Source organism: Entelurus aequoreus, linkage group LG06, assembly GCF_033978785.1.
Source record: "Entelurus aequoreus isolate RoL-2023_Sb linkage group LG06, RoL_Eaeq_v1.1, whole genome shotgun sequence".
In the NCBI taxonomy this organism is placed as follows: Eukaryota; Metazoa; Chordata; class Actinopteri; order Syngnathiformes; family Syngnathidae; genus Entelurus; species Entelurus aequoreus.
The window spans coordinates 10170280-10190813 of NC_084736.1; positions in this window are offsets into that span (position 1 = coordinate 10170280).

The window sequence follows — 20534 nt, forward strand, 5'->3', positions numbered from 1 at the left end:
ATTGTGCTGAAGTGGTATTTTTCTTTGTCCGTGCAAAGCTGGCAATCCAAAAGATTGCAAGCCAGCCCGGTATCAGTGATTGTGTCCAGGAACGGCCTGCTGACTGCCAAGGCTGAACAGGGCAGGGACAAGGCGATATCACCAGCGTCAACACATTTGCATTTTTTGTATAATCATATATTGTGTCTAAATGGACCTGTCGAGATTACCCCCTTCCCTCAGTGACAGAAATACAAAAAATAGAGTAAGCACGCGGGCTGGACTTTTAGAACGTAGTTTGGATCTGTAACTACAATACGTGTCTCCTCATTTAGCCAAATTGAACTCTGTCTCTGCATGATTCCTTGCTTCTCGTCTGTTTAATAAATGTCATCAGTGTTTGAACCTGACAAGCATAAATCTGTTTTTCATACCTCCCGTTGTACTCTGACTAATTTAACTTGATCAAGCATTTTCTAAAATTCCACACAGCCAGAAAATACAAGTATGTAGTGTGATTTTTACATCAGTATCAGTAAATATCGTATCGGAAGTGAAACGGTTGTCTCGTGATCCCCTTTCTCATTTCTCTGCTTAATGAATTAGAATAGTGAAAAGCACCTTTGTGCATATTTTTCCATCGCATAAATCGCAGGGAAGCTGAATAATATTTAATTCCGGAATGGAAAATAATATCAAATCAGTGTGTGTTTGTTCGCCTTCCTCATCGTACTCTCAAATATGTGTGTGGAGGGAGGTGTGGCCAGCGCTGCCTGCAGGAGCGGAGGTCACCGCCTCTGTCCATGGTGCTGAGGACGAGCACCATCGGATAGGATGGGCTGACGGCGAGACACAGCTGGCGGGTGATTAGATTTAACAGGTGTTACATGCTAATCTAATCATCTGTTGTCTTTCACAGTAAGCGGCCGGGAGCAGGAGGGGAGAGAGGATACGGACGTGGCTGAAAAGTCGCGTCCTGCTGGAGAGAAAACTTGTGATATAATCTATGGACGTTAAAACTTTGTTCAACTTTGCACGCCGGGCTCCTGTGAAGTCTAATCAGCTGCCGGCTGTGTCTCGCCGTCAGCCCATGCCCCGCCCCTATCCGATGGTGCTCGCCCTCAGCACCATGGACAGAGGCGGTGACCTCCGCTCCTGTGTAAATAGAAACCTTTCCCCGTACAAACAGTGACTTGACATGTTGCTATATAAACACACTTAAATAAGTTTCCCTGCAGGGTGATGGAGATTACCCATGAAGCATTGTGTGATCAGTGTGTGTGCACACACACATTCATCCACAGCTTGTTGGGACCACCGGCGATCTATAAAAATCCCAATAAGTTTCACTGCAAGGTTTTCTTATAGATTGCTGCAGACTTGGTTTGTGTGAAGGATGTACTCCCACTCAGTGGTTCTCAAATTTATTTTCACCAAAGTACCAACTCGGAAAACACTTGGACCATAATGACCAACATTACAATTTAGAAGTGCAGTGAATAATAATACAAAACCCAAAACCAGTAAAGTTGGCACGTTGTGTAAATTGTAAATAAAAACAGAATACAACTTATATTCAATTGAATAGACTGCAAAGACAAGATATTTCATGTTCCAACTGAGACTCTTCATTTTTTAACTTAGAATTTAATGGCAGCAACACATTGCAAAAAAGTTGTCACAGGGGCATGTTTACCACTGTGTTACATGGCCTTTCCTTTTAACAACACTCAGTAAACGTTTGGGAACTGAGGAGACTGATTTTTTGAAGCTTTTCAGGTGGAATTCTTCCCCATTCTTGCTTGATGTACAGCTTAAGTTGTGGTATTTTAGGCTTCATACTACGAAGTGGTTATGGCATTGTCTTGCTGAAATAAGCAGGGGCGTCCATGAAAAAGACATTGCTTGGATGGCAACATATGTTGCTCCAAAACCTGTATGTACCTTTCAGCATTAATGGTGCCTTCACAGATGTGTAAGTTACCCATGTCTTGGGCACTAATACACCCCCATACCATCACACATGCTGGCTTTTACACTTTGCGCCTAGAACAATCCGGATGGTTATTTTCCTTTTTGGTCCGGAGGACACGTTGTCCGCAGTTTCCAAAAAAAACAATTTGAAATGTGGACTCGTCAGACCACAGAACACTATTACATTTTGCATCAGTCCATCTTAGATGAGCTCGGGCGGCGTTTCTGGGTGTTGTTGATAAACGGCTTTCGCTTTGCATAGTAGAGTTTTAACTTGCACTTACAGATGTAGCGACCAACTGAAGTTACTGACAGTGGTTTTCTGAAGTGTTCCTGAGCCCATGTGGTGATATCCTTTACACACAGATGTCGCTTTTTGATGCAGTACCGGCTGAGGGATCCAAGGTCACGGGTTTTCGGCCTTTCTGTGATTTCTCCAGATTCTCTGAACCCTTTGATGATATTACGGCCCGTAGATGGTGAAATCCCTAAATTCCTTGCAAAAGCTGGTTGAGAAATGTTGTTCTTAAACTGTTGGACAATTTTCTCACGCATTTGTTCACAAAGTGGTGACCCTCGCCCCCATCCTTGTTTGTGAATGACCGAGCATTTCATGGAAGCTGCTTTTACACCCAATCATGGCACCCACCTGTTCCCAATTAGCCTGTCCACCTGTGGGATGTTCCAAATACGTGTTTGATGAGCATTCCTCAAACTTTCTCAGTCTTTTTTGCCACTTGTGCCAGCTTTTTTGAAACATGTCGCAGGCATCAAATTCCAAATGAGCTAATATTTGCGCAAAATAACAACGTTTCTCAGTTCGAACGTTAAATATCTTGTCTTTGCAGTCTATTCAATTGAATATAAGTTGAAAAGGATATCAAATCAATGTATTTTGTTTTTATTTACCATTTACACAATGTGCCAACTTCACTGGTTTTGTATATTCATTCATTAAAGCAAGGCAGAGGTTTTATTTAAAAAGTATATTTAATAACTGACACACAGTTTGAACAGTAACACTGTGTTGGAATATTTAATTGACTCATTCAAGCCACATCACCGTTTTAATTGACCCGAGTTAATATATTGTTGTGTTCCACCTTTTTAATGACTCTTTTTTTTTGGGATTTACTCACATAACATATGGGGCATCAAACACAGAACTGCTTGCAATTATAATTAACGAGCATTTATCCGTGTAACATTGGGTCCAGATTGGCGATATGCAATCAAACTCGTTAAAAATGTTCAATCAACGTGGATGTAATTGTTTGCGTGTTGCACAGTAACAGTTTGGCAACCTCCCTGAAATTAAGCCGCTGTTTAATAACATGAATCAATTCATCAAATGTTGGCGGGGAGGGAGGGAGGGCGAGGGGGGGGGGGGGATCTAAAGGTTCCCTACCTACTGTGTTTGTTCTCGCCAGAATAACCCACTCTGCATCGCAAGGGTTCTAATTAAAATGTTGTAATTAAGAGCACATTGCACTGTATAAACCTCCGGAGGCAGCGACACGACTATGAAATGCTAATAAGCTCAGGAATAAAAAAAAAAAAAAAAAGCAGAATAATGATGACTAACCGCGGTTATTGATCGTTCAAACCTGGAAAATAATAATGAGTCATCATGTTAGGGGTGAGCAAAGTGTGACATCTCAATGTAAACATCTGAGAATCCTGTTGCATACGTGATTATGTAAGAATGAGCAATGGGAAGTCACATTATGACTGGACTCTCAGAGTGTGTATGCACTCCCTACAACACTGTTGTTCAACTGTCACCACCCGTCACATCACCCCGTGACTTATTTGGAGGTTTTTGGTGTTTTCCCGTGTGTAGTGTTTTAGTTCTTGTCTTGCGCTCCTATTTTGGTGGCTTTTCCTGTTTTGTTGGTGTTTTCCTGTAGCAGTTCCATGTCTTCCTTGAACGCTATCCCCCGCACCTGCTTTGTTTTCGCAATCAAGACTATTTAAGTTGTGCGGACGCTATCCTTCTTTGTGGGGACATTGTACTTTGTGGACGCCATCTGCTCAACACGCTGTAAGTCTTTGCTGTCGTCCAGCATTCTGTTTTTGTTTACTTTTGCAGCCAGTTCAGTTTTATTTTCGTTTTGCTAAGCTTCAATGTTTTTGGTTTAAAGGCCTACTGAAATTAAATGTTTTTATTTAAACGGGGATAGCAGATCCATTCTATGTGTCATACTTGATCATTTCGCGATATTGCCATATTTTTGCTGAAAGGATTTAGTAGAGAACATCCACGATAAAGTTCGCAACTTTTGGTCGCTGATAAAAAAAGGAAGTTGCGTGACGTCGCAGGTTGAAGGGCTCCTCACATTTCCCCATTGTTTTCAATGCAGCTAGAGCGATTAAGACCGAGAAAGCGACGATTACCCCATTAATTTGAGCCAGGATTAAATATTCGTGGATGAGGAACGTGAGAGTGAAGGACTAGAGTGCAGTGCAGGACGCATCTTTTTTCGCTCTGACCGTAACTTAAGTACAAGCTGGCTCATTGGATTCCACACTCTCTCCTTTTTCTATTGTGGATCACGGATTTGTATTTTAAACCACCTGGGATACTATATCCTCTTGAAAATGAGAGTCGAGAACGCGAAATGGACATTCACAGTGACTTTTATCTCCACGACAATACATCCGCGAAGCACTTTAGCTACGGAGCTAACGTGATAGCATCGGGCTTAACTGCAGATAGAAACAAAAGAAATAAACCCCTGACTGGAAGGATAAACCATGGACATGTAACTACACGGTTAATGCTTTCCAGCCTGGCGAAGCTTAACAATGCTGTTGCTAACGACGCCATTGAAGCTAACTTAGCAACGGGACCTCACAGAGCTATGCTAAAAACATTAGCTATCCACCTACGCCAGCCAGCCCTCATCTGCTCATCAACACCCGTGCTCACCTGCGTTCCAGCGATCGACGGCGCGACGAAGGACTTCACCCGATCATCGATGCGGTCGACGGCTAGCGTCGGAGGGGGGTTATTAATTTTTTTATTTTTTATTTTTATTTATTTTACGGAATGTATCCCTGCAGACTGTATTGATTTATATTGATATATAATGTATATATTGTGTTTTTTATGTTGATTTCATTAAAAAAAAAAAAAAAAAATATATATATATATATATATATATATATATATATATATATATATATATATATATATATATATATATATTTATTTTTTATTTTTTTTCTTGTGCGGCCACGGACCGTTACCGGGCCGCAGCCCGGTGGTTGGGGACCACTGAGCTAAATAACACCTATTTTACACTCTGTAGTAGAGGGAAACTTTTTTGAATGTAAATACCTCACAAATTGATGTTTAGCCTTGTTGGCTTTAAATATCTTTAAATATCATTCTTCCTCTTTTTCTGCCTTAAGGGCAAACCTGGGCAAATTAAGGCCCAGAGTTTTTCAATCTGGCCCGCCGGACATTCCCAAATATTTTTTTTTCGATCTTTAAGATGGAAAGTGTAGCTGCCATTATGATGTGCAGTGATGTTTTCTAATGACCGTAAGTCTTCAACTATACAAAGTATTTCAATGGTTGGAATCTGCACCTTTGCTATAGTTACTGTGGTAATCTAATTAGTTACTATGGTAATCTAATTAGTTACTATGGTTATGTAATTAGTTACTATGGTAATGTAAGTCACAGCAGCTCAGACGAGGCACCAAGCAGTGTGGGTGGGGAGCTTTTCCACAGAGTGTTTCCAAAACGGCCAGCCTGAAATGCGGGTGTCAGGGACAGACGTGGAAGGAGATTTTTACAACAAAGTTCTAAAGCTTAGTGATGTATCAGATACATCAGATTGTAGGTGGGTTTATTTTTGTTCATATTTCTCTGTGTTTGTTGCATTTTTGTTGCATTTCGCTTGATTGTAAAATATGTGGATGGAGAGGGGGTGTGACGTTCATATGTTGTCAATATTCAGTGTTTTATCCTTCATAGTTAATATTGTAAATCCCACATTCTTTATTTTCATGTACATTCTGGGTGTCTCATTCAGTAAAAAAAAAAAAAAAATCCATTGCGTTTTTTTAAAGCGGTCTGTCATAACGTTTTTTAGCTTTCAATCAGACATTATTGTGAGGTTTTGTATTAGTGTTCCTAAAAATAGTCCCCAAGCACACATACTGTGCAGCAGATTTTCACAAAACAATTTGAAAAGTATACGAATAAAAAGGCATAATGAACCTTTTTGAGCATATTAAAGCAAAATTAAAAAATAAAACTATATATATATATATATATATATATATATATATATATATATATATATATATATATATATATATATATATATATATATATATATATAAATAAAAAATAAAAAATAAAAAATAAAAATATATATATATATAAAAAAAAAATAAAAAAATAAATAAAAATAAAATATATATATATATATATATATATATATATATATATATATATATATATATATATATATATATATATATATATATATATAAATAAAATACAAAAATAAATAAATATATATATATATATATATATATATATATATATATAAATAAAATACAAAATATATATATATATATATATATATATATATATATATATATATATATATATATATATATATATATATATATATATATATATTTATTTATTTTTGTATTTTATTTATATATATATATATATATATATATATATATATTTATTTATTTTTGTATTTTATTTATATATATATATATATATATATATATATATATATATATATATATATATATATATATATATATATATATATATATATATATATATATATATATATATATATATATATATATATATATATATATATATATATATATATATATATATATATATATATATTTTTTTTTTTTTTTTCCCCACCTTTTTTCCATTTTCATAAATTTTTTAAAAGCTCCTAAAGAGCCGCATGCGGGTTGACGCCTCCCGGTATAGGGCATAAAACATAAAAAATGTAAACTTATGTAAATAAATATATATATATATATATATATATATATATATATATATATATATATATATATATATATATATATATATATTTATTTTTTTTAAATTTTTCTCAAAATGTGGCCCCCCAATTCTAAATAATTGCCCAGGCCTGGCATACATGATCAACCCCAGCCTATTTGGGTGATGTTCAGCAGGACAAATGATAAGCTTTGACGGGCCGGATGTGCTGTATGCCCTCCCTACAATTTTGTTCATGTAACATGTTGACATACTGACTTGTTTTCCTTGAAAACTCTTAATTCTACAAAACCAGTGAAGTTGGCACGTTGTGTAAATGGTGAATAAAAACAGAATACAATGATTTCCAAATCCTTTTCAACCTATATTCAATTGAATAGACTGCAAAGACAAGATACTTAAAGGTCGAACTGAGAAACGTTGTTAATTTTTTGCAAATATTAGCTCATTTGGAATTTGATGCCTGCAACATGTTTCAAAAAAGCTGGCACGAGTGGCAAAAAAGACTGACAAAGTTGAGGAATGCTCATCAAACACTTATTTGGAACATCCCACAGGTGAACAGGCTAAGTGGGAACAGGTGGGTGCCATGATTGGGTATAAAAAAGCAGCTTCCATGAAATGCTCAGTCATTCACAAACAAGGACGAGGCGAGGGTCACCACTTTGTCAACAAATGCGTGAGCAAATTGTTTGAGAACAACATTTCTCAACCAGCTATTGCAAGGAATTTAGGGATTTCCGTAATATCATCAAAAGGTTCAGAGAATCTGGAGAAATCCCTGCACGTAAGCGGCAAGCCCGTGACTTTCGATCCCTCAGGCGGTACTGCATCAAAAAGCGACATCAGTGTGTAAAGGATATCACCACATGGGCTCAGGAACACTCCAGAAAACCACTGTCAGTAAGTACAGTTGGTCGCTACATCTGTAAGTGCAAGTTAAAACTCGACTATGCAAAGCCAAAGCCATTTATCAACAACACCCAGAAACGCCGCCCGAGCTCATCTAAGATGGACTGATGCAAAGTGGAAAAAGTGTTCTGTGGTCTGACGAGTCCACATTTGAAATTGTTTTTAGAAACTGTGGATGTTGTGTCCTCCGGACCAAAGAGGAAAAGAACCATCCGGATTGTTCTAGGCGCAAAGTACAAAAGCCAACATGTGTGTTGGTATGGGGGTGTATTAGTGCCCAAGGCTTGGGTAACTTCACTGGTTTTGGGTTTGGTAAATTGTACTGCACATATTGTACTCCTCAATAATTTCAGCGTACTTGTTCATTCACCTGCAGAAGGGTTTGGAGATGATTTTTTTTTGCAGAGTGCAGCAGCGAGTTGAATCAAAATGCGGGAGAGTCGAGTACGCGATGCGTCGTCGGGGACGCCGTGTACTCGTCGTCTCCGCCCGCTCTTTCTCGCTTTCCACTCAATCCCGTTGACAAAACAAGGCATGAATGATATAATCAGGCCTCTCTCGTTAAATTATACAAGGATGGCCGGCAGCTTGCGGAAGGATGACGGACTACAGCTCTGGGAGCGCGACTGGTGGATAGTGGATGTCCGAGGGAAGTGCTTAATTGAGCGCAGCCTCTCGCTTCACGGATCGCGGCAGCAAATCAAAGCCAAAGCGTGCTCACGGCGCCCGAGAAGCACGACTATACACTTCTCATCCAGCCTGTGTTCATGTGGAAAGAAAAAAACAGTCTTTACTCTGGGCGAGGGTACTAGAGTAGTACCGCGATTCTAATGAATCATATTCGGTACTATACCGCCTCTATCCCGCCCTTTTTTATTAACAGGCACGTCACAACATTGCTGGTTTACGAGCAGAGGAGCATGTTTGGCGGCGCACAATCACTGAGTACTTACAAGCAGACACAGTGTGTAGACAGAAAAGGGGAGAACGGACGCATTTTGGCCTAAAAAACTAAAGATAACACACAGACAGACATAGCTATGTATCAGGACTAGTCAGGATAGAGGGAAATATGAATGCAGAAATGTACAGAGACATGCCGGATGAAAACCAACGCTTCTCATTAGGATTGTACGGTATACCGGTATTAGTATAGTACCGCAATACTAATGAATCGGATTTGGTTTACGAGCAAATGAGCATATTCGGCAGCGCACACAGACAGAGTACTTACAAGCAGACACGGTGTGTAGACAGAAAAGGGAGAACGGACGTATTTTGGCCTAAAAAACTAAAGATAACACACAGACAGACATAGCTATGTATCAAGACTAGTCCGGATAGAGGGAAATATGAATGCAGCAATGTACAGAGACATGCCGGATGAAAACCAACGCTTCTCATTAGGATTGTACGGTATACCGGTATTAGTATAGTACCGCAATACTAATGAATCGGATTTGGTTTACGAGCAAAGGAGCATATTCGGCAGCGCACACACACAGAGTACTTACAAGCAGACACGGTGTGTAGACAGAAAAGGGAGAACGGACGTATTTTGGCCTAAAAAAACTAAAGATAACACACAGACAGACATAGCTATGTATCAAGACTAGTCCGGATAGAGGGAAAGATGAATGCAGCAATGTACAGAGACATGCCGGATGAAAACCAACGCTTCTCATTAGGATTGTGCGGTATACCGGTATTAGTATAGTACCGCAATACTAATGAATCGGATTCGGTTTACGAGCAGAGGAGCATATTCGGCAGCGCACACACACAGAGTACTTACAAGCAGACACGGTGTGTAGACAGAAAAGGGAGAACGGACGTATTTTGGCCTAAAAAAACTAAAATAACACACAGACAGACATAGCTATGTATCAAGACTAGTCCGGATAGAGGGAAAGATGAATGCAGCAATGTACAGAGACATGCCGGATGAAAACCAACGCTTCTCATTAGGGTTGTACGGTATAGCGGTATTAGTATAGTATCACAATACTAATGAATCAGATTCGGTTTATGAGCAGAGGAGCATGGTCGGCGGCGCACAATCACAGAGTACTTACAAGCAGACACAGTGTGTAGACAGAAAAGGGGAGAACGGACGCATTTTGGCCTAAAAAACTAAAGATAACACACAGACAGACATAGCTATGTATCAAGACTAGTCCGGATAAAGGGAAAGATGAATGCAGCAATGTACAGAGACATGCCGGATGAAAACCAACGCTTCTCATTAGGGTTGTACGGTATACCGGTATTAGTATAGTACCGCGATACTAATTGAATCGGATTGGGTTTACGAGCAGATGAGCATGTTCGGCGGCGCACAATCACTGAGTACTTACAAGCAGACACAGTGTGTAGACAGAAAAGGGAGAACATACGCATTTTGGCCTAAAAACTAAAGATAACACAGACAGACATAGCTATGTATCAGGACTAGTCAGGATAGAGGGAAAGATGAATGCAGCAATGTACAGAGACATGCCGGATGAAAACCAACGCTTCTCATTAGCACTGTACGGTATACCGGTATTAGTATAGTACCGCAATACCAATGAATCGGATTTGGTTTACGAGCAAAGGAGCATATTCGGCAGCGCACAATCACTGAGTACTTACAAGCAGACACAGTGTGTAGACAGAAAAGGGAGAACGGACGTATTTTGGCCTAAAAAAACTAAAGATAACACACAGACAGACATAGCTATGTATCAAGACTAGTCCGGATAGAGGGAAAGATGAATGCAGCAATGTACAGAAACATGCCGGATGAAAACCAACGCTTCTCATTAGGGTTGTACGGTATACCGGTATTAGTATAGGACCGCGAAACTAATGAATCGGATTGGGTTTACGAGCAAAGGAGCATGTTCGGCAGCGCACACACGGAGTACTTACGAGCAGACACGGTGTGTAGACAGAAAACGGAGAACGGACGTATTTTGGCCTAAAAAAACTAAAGATAACACACAGACAGACATAGCTATGTATCAAGACTAGTCCGGATAGAGGGAAAGATGAATGCAGCAATGTACAGAGACATGCCGGATGAAAACCAACGCTTCTCATTAGGGTTGTACGGTATACTGGTATCAGTATAGTACCGCGATACTAATTGAATTGGATTGGGTTTACGAGCAGATGAGCATGTTCGGCAGCGCACACACACAGAGTACTTACAAGCAGACACGGTGTGTAGACAGAAAAGGGAGAACGGACGCATTTTGGCCTAAAAACTAAAGATAACACACAGACAGACATAGCTATGTATCAAGACTAGTCCGGATAAAGGGAAAGATGAATGCAGCAATGTACAGAGACATGCCGGATGAAAACCAACGCTTCTCATTAGGATTGTGCGGTATACCGGTATTAGTATAGTACCGCAATACTAATGAATCGGATTCGGTTTACAAGCAGAGGAGCATATTCGGCAGCGCACACACACAGAGTACTTACAAGCAGACACGGTGTGTAGACAGAAAAGGGAGAATGGACGTATTTTGGCCTAAAAAAACTAAAGATAACACACAGACAGACATAGCTATGTATCAAGAATAGTCCGGATAGAGGGAAAGATGAATGCAGCAATGTACAGAGACATGCCGGATGAAAACCAACGCTTCTCATTAGGGTTGTACGGTATACCGGTATTAGTATAGTATCACAATACTAATGAATCGGATTCGGTTTATGAGCAGAGGAGCATGGTCGGCGGCGCACAATCACTGAGTACTTACAAGCAGACACAGTGTGTAGACAGAAAAGGGGAGAACGGATGCATTTTGGCCTAAAAACTAAAGATAATAAACACAGACAGACATAGCTATGTATCAAGACTAGTCCGGATAGAGGGAAAGATGAATGCAGCAATGTACAGAGACATGCCGGATGAAAACCAACGCTTCTCATTAAGATTGTACGGTATACCGGTATCAGTATAGTATCGCGAAACTAATGAATCGGATTGGGTTTACGAGCAGAGGAGCATGTTCGGCAGCACACACACACAGAGTACTTACAAGCAGACACGGCGTGTAGACAGAAAAGGGAGAACGGACGCATTTTGCTCCTGCAGGCGCGCTGAGCGCACTTTCCCTCCACGAACATGTTAAAAGAGAAAGTAAGCAGATATTAACAGTAAATGAACAAGTAGATTAATAATTCATTTTCTACCGCTTGTCCTTAATAATGTTGACAAAATAATAGAATGATAAATGACACAATATGTTATTGCATATGTCACAAGACTAATTAGGAGCCTTTGTTTGTTTACATACTACTAACAGACAAGTTGTCTAGTACAGTGGTCCCCAACCACCGGGCCGTGGCCTGGTACCGGTCCGCAGACCGATTGGTACCGGGCCGCACAAGAAATAAAAAAAAAAAAAAAAAAAAAAAAAAAAAAAAACATTTTTATTTTTTTTATTTTTTATTAAATCAACATAAAAAACACAATATATAGATTATATATCAATATAGATCAATACAGTCTGCAGTGATACAGTCCGTAAGCACACTTGATTGTATTTCTTTATGAAAAAAATCAATAAATAAAAAAAAAAAAAATAAAATAAAAATTAAACCCCCCCCGGTCCGTGGGACACATTTTCAAGTGTTGACCGGTCCGCGGCTACAAAAAGGTTGGGGACCACTGGTCTAGTATGTTCACTATTTTATTTAAGGACAAAATTGCAATAATAAACATATGTTTAATTTACCTGAAGATTTTTTGGTAAAATAAAGCCAATAATGCCATTTTTTGTGGTCCCCTTTAATTAGGAAAGTATCAAAAAGTATCAAAAAAAAAAAGAAAAAAACAAACAAAGAAAACATTTTTTAAATTGTTTTTAATTAAATCAACATAAAAAACACAATATATAAATTATATATCAATATAGATCAATACAGTCTGCAGGGATACACTCCGTAAGCACACATGATTGTATTTCTTTATGAAAAAAAAAAAAAAAAAAAAAACCCCCGGTCCGTGGGACAAATTTTTAAGCGTTGACCGGTCCGCGGCTACAAAAAGGTTGGGGACCACTGGTCTAGTATGTTCACTATTTTATTTAAGGACAAAATTGCAATAATAAACATTTAATTTACCGGAAGATTTTTTGGTAAAATAAAGCCAATAATGCCATTTTTTGTGGTCCCCTTTATTTAGGAAAGTATCAAAAAGTATCAGAAAAAAAAAAAGACAAAAAAAAAACATTTTTTTTTAATTTTTTTAAATTAAATCAACATAAAAAACACAATATATAAATTGTATATCAATATAGATCAATGCAGTCTGCAGGGATACACTCCGTAAGCACACATGATTGTATTTCTTTATGAAAAAAAAAAAAAAAAAAAAAAACCCCGGTCCGTGGGACACATTTTTAAGCGTTGGTCCGGTCCGCGGCTACAAAAAGGTTGGGGACCACTGGTCTAGTATGTTCACTATTTTATTTAAGGACAAAATTGCAATAATAAACATATGTTTAATTTACCGGAAGAGTTTTTGGTAAAATAAAGCCAATAATGCCATTTTTTGTGGTCCCCTTTATTTAGGAAAGTATCAAAAAGTATCCAAAAAAAAAATTAAAAAATGTAAAAAAAAAATAAATAAACATTTTTTTTTTTTTATTAAATCAACATAAAAAACACAATATATAAATTATATATCAATATAGATCAATACAGTCTGCAGGGATACACTCCGTAAGCACACATGATTGTATTTCTTTATGAAAAAAAAACAACACAAAAAAAAACCCCGGTCCGTGGGACACATTTTTAAGCGTTGTCCGCGGCTACAAAAAGATTGGGGACCACTGGTCTAGTATGTTCACTATTTTATTTAAGGACAAAATTGCAATAATAAACATATGTTTAATTTACCTGAAGATTTTTTGGTAAAATAAATCCAATAATGCCATTTTTTGTGGTCCCCTTTATTTAGGAAAGTATCAAAAAGTATCAAAAAAAAAAAGAAAAAAAACCCCCAAAAAAACATTTTTTTTTTTTTTTTTAAATTAAATCAACATAAAAAACACAATATATAAATTATATATCAATATAGATCAATACAGTCTGCAGGGATACACTCCGTAAGCACACATGATTGTATTTCTTTATGAAAAAAAAAAAAAAAAAAACCCCCGGTCGGTGGGACGAATTTTTAAGCGTTGACCGGTCCGCAGCTACAAAAAGGTTGGGGACCACTGGTCTAGTATGTTCACTATTTTATTTAAGGACAAAATTGCAATAATAAACATATGTTTAATTTACCTGAAGATTTTTTTGGTAAAATAAAGCCAATAATGCCATTTTTTGTGGTCCCCTTTATTTAGGAAAGTATCAAAAAGTATAAAAAAAACCCAGAAAAAAACACCAAAAAAAACATTTTTTTTAATTTTTTTTTATTAAATCAACATAAAAAACACAATATATAAATTATATATCAATATAGATCAATGCAGTCAGCAGGGATACACTCCGTAAGCACACATGATTGTATTTCTTTATGAAAAAAAAACAAAACAAAAAAAACCCCGGTCCGTGGGACAAATTTTTAAGCGTTAACCGGTCCGCGGCTACAAAAAGGTTGGGGACCGCTGGTCTAGTATGTTCACTATTTTATTTAAGGACAAAATTGCAATAATAAACATATGTTTAATTTACCTGAAGATTTTTTTGGTAAAATAAAGCCAATAATGCCATTTTTTGTGGTCCCCTTTTTTTAGGAAAGTATCAAAAAGTATCAAAATACATTTTGGTACCGGTACCAAAATATTGGAATCGGGAATGTCGTACGTGACTTTGTCTGAGCGCCGTTTTTCACATTTGTCAAAAATTATCCCATCCGGAACCTCCGATTGACACCCCCAGACTCGCTTATACAAATATTGTCTATTTTGTGCAGGCGGGAGCCCAAAGGAGATCATATTTCCCCTCGCACTTTTTATTCCTAAAAGGTGTGAATAGTTGGGGAAGGATGCTTGGCTTGCAGCCAGTCAGCCGGGGAGCGCGGCGGAGTTGACAGGCCGTCCTGTCGCTGCCAAACATTCCGTGATTTGCCCGGTGGCGAGCCTGTCTGTCATCGGCGGCATCGTATGCTAACGCCGCCGAATGTTCTTCAAGTCTGACGGGGCGGCTGATTGCAAAAGATGGTGATTGACAGAGAAGCGCGACTAGATGAAATAAAAATGACGCAAAAGGCTAATTTTTATGCCGTGGAGGGGGGGCGTGGCCTGCGGGCCTGCCGCGGAACGGGGTGTGCCAGGACCGGCCTCGAAGACAGCGACGGGTGAGTAGATGTTATCTAATCACCTGTCGCCTTTATTAGCAGCAGCCGGAGCGAGACATGTTGTTGGAGTTGTAGTGGGAGCCAGAGAGAGAGAGAGACACGAACAAAGAGAAATACATTTTGCCAGAAAGCAAAAGCCTCTCCACATTTATGCGAATAAAACAGTGGTGTAGACCCTGATCCGGGCTCTCGTGGCAGTGTGTGGTGGTCCGAGGAACCCACTAGGGGGCAACCTCTACACATGCGTTAAAGGGGAACTGCACAAATGTATTAAAAACAAATCACATAAGTATCATATCATATCACACCAACTCTCAAATCCCTTCACTGGCTTCCTGTTCCACTCAGGGTTGAATTCAAAGTCTCCCTACTAACCCACCAGTGGTCTCCATGGAAATGCCCCCCTGTACCTCAAAGAACTACTCACCCCCAAATCCTCCACACGACACCTCAGCTCCGGACAAGCTAACCTCCTCCAACCTCCGAGGAGAAAGCTACGCCGCTCCCAGTCTGTGGAACGCTCTCCCTGACCACCTGAGGGCACCACAGACTGTGGATGCTTTTAAAAAAGGCTATTTTTATTCTTATTGTTTATTGTTTACTCAATGTAAAGTGCTTTTTACAAATACAATCTATTATTATTATTATTATTATTATTATTATTATTATTATTATTATTATTATTATTATTATTATTATTATTATTATTATTATTATTATTATTCACAGCCTTTGCTTAATACTTTGTTGATGCACCTTTAGCAGCAATTACAGCCTCAAGTCTTTTTGAATACAATGCCACCAGCTTGGCCACACCTATCTTTCCCATTCTTCTTTGCAGCACCTCTCAAGCTCCTTTAGGTTGGATAAGAAGCATTGGTTTTCATTCAGGATGTCTCTGTACATTGCTGCATTCATCTTTCCCTCTATACTGACTAGTTTTGTAAGGATACCAATATTTTGATACTGTTACTAAAATTATTTCGGTACTTTTCGGTACTTTTCTATATAAAGTGGACCACAAAAAATTGCATTATTTGCTTTATCTTAACAAAAATTTTAGGGTACATTAAACATATCTTTATTATTGCAAGTTTGTCCTTAAATAAAATAGTGAACATACTCGACAACTTGTCTTTTATTAGTAGGTAAGCAAACAAAGGCTCCTGATTAGTCTGCTGACATATGCAGTAACATATTGTGTCATTTTCCATTCTATCATTTTGTCAACATTATTAAGGACAAGCGGTAGAAAATGAATTATTCATCTACTTGTTCATTTACTGTTAATATCTGCTTACTTTCTCTTTTCACATGTTCTATCTACACTTCTGTTCAAATGTAATAATCACTTATTCTTCTGTTGTTTGGATGCTTTACATTCGTTTTGGATGATACCACAAATTTGGGTATCGATCCGATACTAAGTAGTTACAGGATCATACATTGGTCATATTCAAAGTCCTCATGTGTCCAGGGACATATTTCCTGAGTTTATATACACAATATAAATTCAAAACAAAACGAAAGAAGATGTTGTGATGCCAAAAAATATCGACAAAATCATAGCAGTATCGACCAGATACGCTATTATACTTGGTATCATTACAGTGGATGTGAGGTGTAGATGGCGTTTGTTTACATTTTGACGCCGATGAGCTACGGTGTGTAGTGAAGCATGTTTAGCTATTCCTCCTCCTGCAGTGATAATAATACTTGTAAGAAACTCACTTTATTTGTTGCCATGGAGACGAGGATCAGTGATTTAGAAGCAGCTAAAACACTGCAGACTCTACCGAATCTGCTTCATTAGTATCGCAGTACTATACCGTACAACCCTAGTGAGAAGCTTTGGTTTACATTGAGGATGTCTCTGTACATTGCTGCATTCATCTTTCCCTCTATCCTGACTAGTCTTGATGCATTGCTGTCTGTGTGTGTGTTTATTTTCAAACTGGATAAAGACGTCTTGTACGGTCCGGTCCAAAAGTGAGAAAAGCGCTGCCTTTATACGGCAAATTTAAACGGCTCCGGGGTTCCCAAACTTTGCCATTCTTTAGTACACTGAACTAGTTTCGTACACGACTCCTATATTTTCAGTCATCTCCACTTCAACACACGAGCTAACTTGGCTAACGTTAGCAGCTCTCGAGACCCAGGCACCTCAAGTGACCTATGGTGGCCTAGGATGGACAAATAAGACAATCCTCACCAGACTACAGCTCTTATTTTCTGACATTCCCACAGTAAATGAATTACAGGCCTTGCATTCTACTGTACCCATTTTAAACATCTGTGAGGGTGTACAATACAATATAGTCCATATGTTAATTTGACTCAGCTTATTTTTAATGCATCTAAAGAATGCAAATATCATTCTATGATGTGTCTTTTTATAAAATGATTAAATCAGTGATCCATTTCCTAACAAAGGCATCATTTGCATTCCTAGTGTGACGTTTATTTACAATGAACAAAAATATAAATGCGACACTTTTGTTTTTGCCCCCATTTTTCATGAGTTGAACTCAAAGATCTAAAATGTTTACTATATACACAAAAAAACTATTCCTCTCAAATATTGTTCACAAATCTGTCTGAATCTGTGTTAGTGAGCTAGTCTCAGACAATCATGGAGGTGCACCTGCTGGATGTGGAGGTCTTGGGCTGGTGTGGTTACACATGGTCTACAGTTGTAAGGCCGGTTGGATGTACTGCCAAATTCTCTGAACCGCCTTTGGAGACGGCTTATAGTAGAGAAATTAACATTAAATTCACGGGCAACAGCTCTGCTGGGGCGGGTAGTAAAAAAAAAAAAAAAGTTTTATTTATTTATTTATTTTTTTTCCTTACGGACTGTATCCCTGCAGACTGTATTGATTTATATTGATATATAATGTATATATTGTGTTTTTTATGTTGATTTAATTTTTTGAAAAAATAAATAAAAAAAATGTATATATATATATATATATATATATATATATATATATATATATAAAATAATTATATATATATATATATATATATATATATATATATATATATATATATATATATATATATATATATATATATATATGTATATATATATATATATATATGTATATATATATACATTTTTTTTATTTATTTTATTTTTCGTCATTATCACTGATGACGTGTCCAAGCATCACCGTGAGGTGTATTCAAGTTCTATATATATATATATATATATATATATATATATATATATATATATATATATATATATATATATATATATATATATATATATATATATATATATATATATATATATATATATATATATATATATATATATATATATATATATATATATATATATATATATATATATTATTATTTTTTATTTTTATTTCTTGTGGGGGACCACTGATGTAGACCACGAGAAAGTGTTTTACATTTAGAAAAAAATATACAAATAATATGACTCTTTCAATGTGCCCTATAATCCGGTGCGCCTTATACATGTATGTGGAGGGGGGCGTGGTCCGCGGGCCTGACGCGGAGCGGGGGTGTGTAAGGCCCGGCCTCGAAGCACAGCTGGCAGGTGATTGGATTACCCAGCTGGGGCTGATCATCCAATCACCTGCCATACTCATTAGCAGCAGCCGGTCACGCGAGACAAAGTTGTTGGGAGTCGGAGTTCGAGCGAGACGCTCACACGCGCCCGAGACCACGCCAAGAGAGAGACAGGACTGAAAAGTTGCCGAGCAGACTGCTAACCTGGCGCATATCCACCCAATAAAAACATTGTTACACCAGAGAAGCCACAAGAGGGAAACCTCTACAATGAAACAAGATCGAAAACAGACCATTTATCGGCAGTGCGCCTTATAATCCGGTGCGCCCTATGGTCTGGAAAATACTGTCATTATTTTGCTCCCAGGCTCCTCCTGGTCTCGGTGTAAAAAAAAAATGTCTGTCTGATCTTTCCAGTGCCCATCAAAGTTCATACAAATCCTGTTTTACCACCAACACTATCATAGGCCATTCAAGGATGGGAGGGATCAATGGTCACCATGGCAACAGCAGATCTCATTAATACAGCCAGGGACGAGCATCATTATGAGGCAGTTTTTTTTTTATTTACGAGTTTGCATCATATTGATTTTATACTATAATTAGTTTAGTTGACACCTTTTTATATCTTTTGTCTTTTTAAAAAAAAAAAAAAAAAAAAGGTCCTCTCTGAAAGGAAACCTCTTTTATTCGTGGTGTTCGATCCTGACGTCCGCAGGATGCATTAAATGATAATAAAGAGCGCTAGTGCGCAGCGCTGTGAGGCCGCTCGCTGCTGAGAAGCGTCCGGACGGCGAGTCCTTTTTCGCCGGCTGTCGTCAGCAGAGCGGCGGAGCGGACTCGCCGGGCCACAACAAGGAAAAGGAAAGTAGAAAGCTGCCTCAGTGATTTTAAATGAATGTTCGATCAAGTAGAATATTTACTTGGGAGTGGAGGCAGCAACCGCTTTATATATTTGAAGAGTACATACGAGGGGACTTCAACGTTTTTTCCCAGGCCGAGGACACCTAATAACCCTTTACTTATGTATCTTGTGTGGAATTATCAGTGTTGGGTTAGTTACTGAAAACCAGCAACTAGTTACACTTACTAGTTACTTTATTTCAAAAGTAACTCAGTTACTAACTCAGTTATTTACACAAAAAAGTAATGCGTCACTGTGAAAAGTAACTATTTAGTTACTTCTTTTTGTCTTCTTTTTTTTTTAAAGCCCCCTTTAAAGGCCTACTGAAATTAAATTGTTTTTATTTAAACGGGGATAGCAGATCCATTCTATGTGTCATACTTGATCATTTCGCGATATTGCCATATTTTTGCTGAAAGGATTTAGTAGAGAACATCCACGATAAAGTTCGCAACTTTTGGTCGCTGATAAAAAAAAGCCTGGCCTGTACCGGAAGTAGCGTGACGTCGCAGGTTGAAAGGCTCCTCACATTTCCCCATTGTTTACACCAGCAGCGAGAGCGATTCGGATACAGAAAGCGACGATTACCCCATTAATTAGAGCGAGGATGAAAGATTTGTGGATGAGGAACGTGAGAGTGAAGGACTAGAGTGCAGTGCAGGACGTATCTTTTTTCGCTCTGACCGTAACTTAGGTACAAGGGTTCATTGGATTCCACACTTTCTCCTTTTTCTATTGTGGATCACGGATTTGTATTTTAAACCACCTCGGATACTATATCCTCTTGAAAATGAGAGTAGAGAACGCGAAATGGACATTCACAGTGACTTTTATCTCCACGACAATACATCGGCGAAGCTCTTTAGCTAGTGAGCTAACGT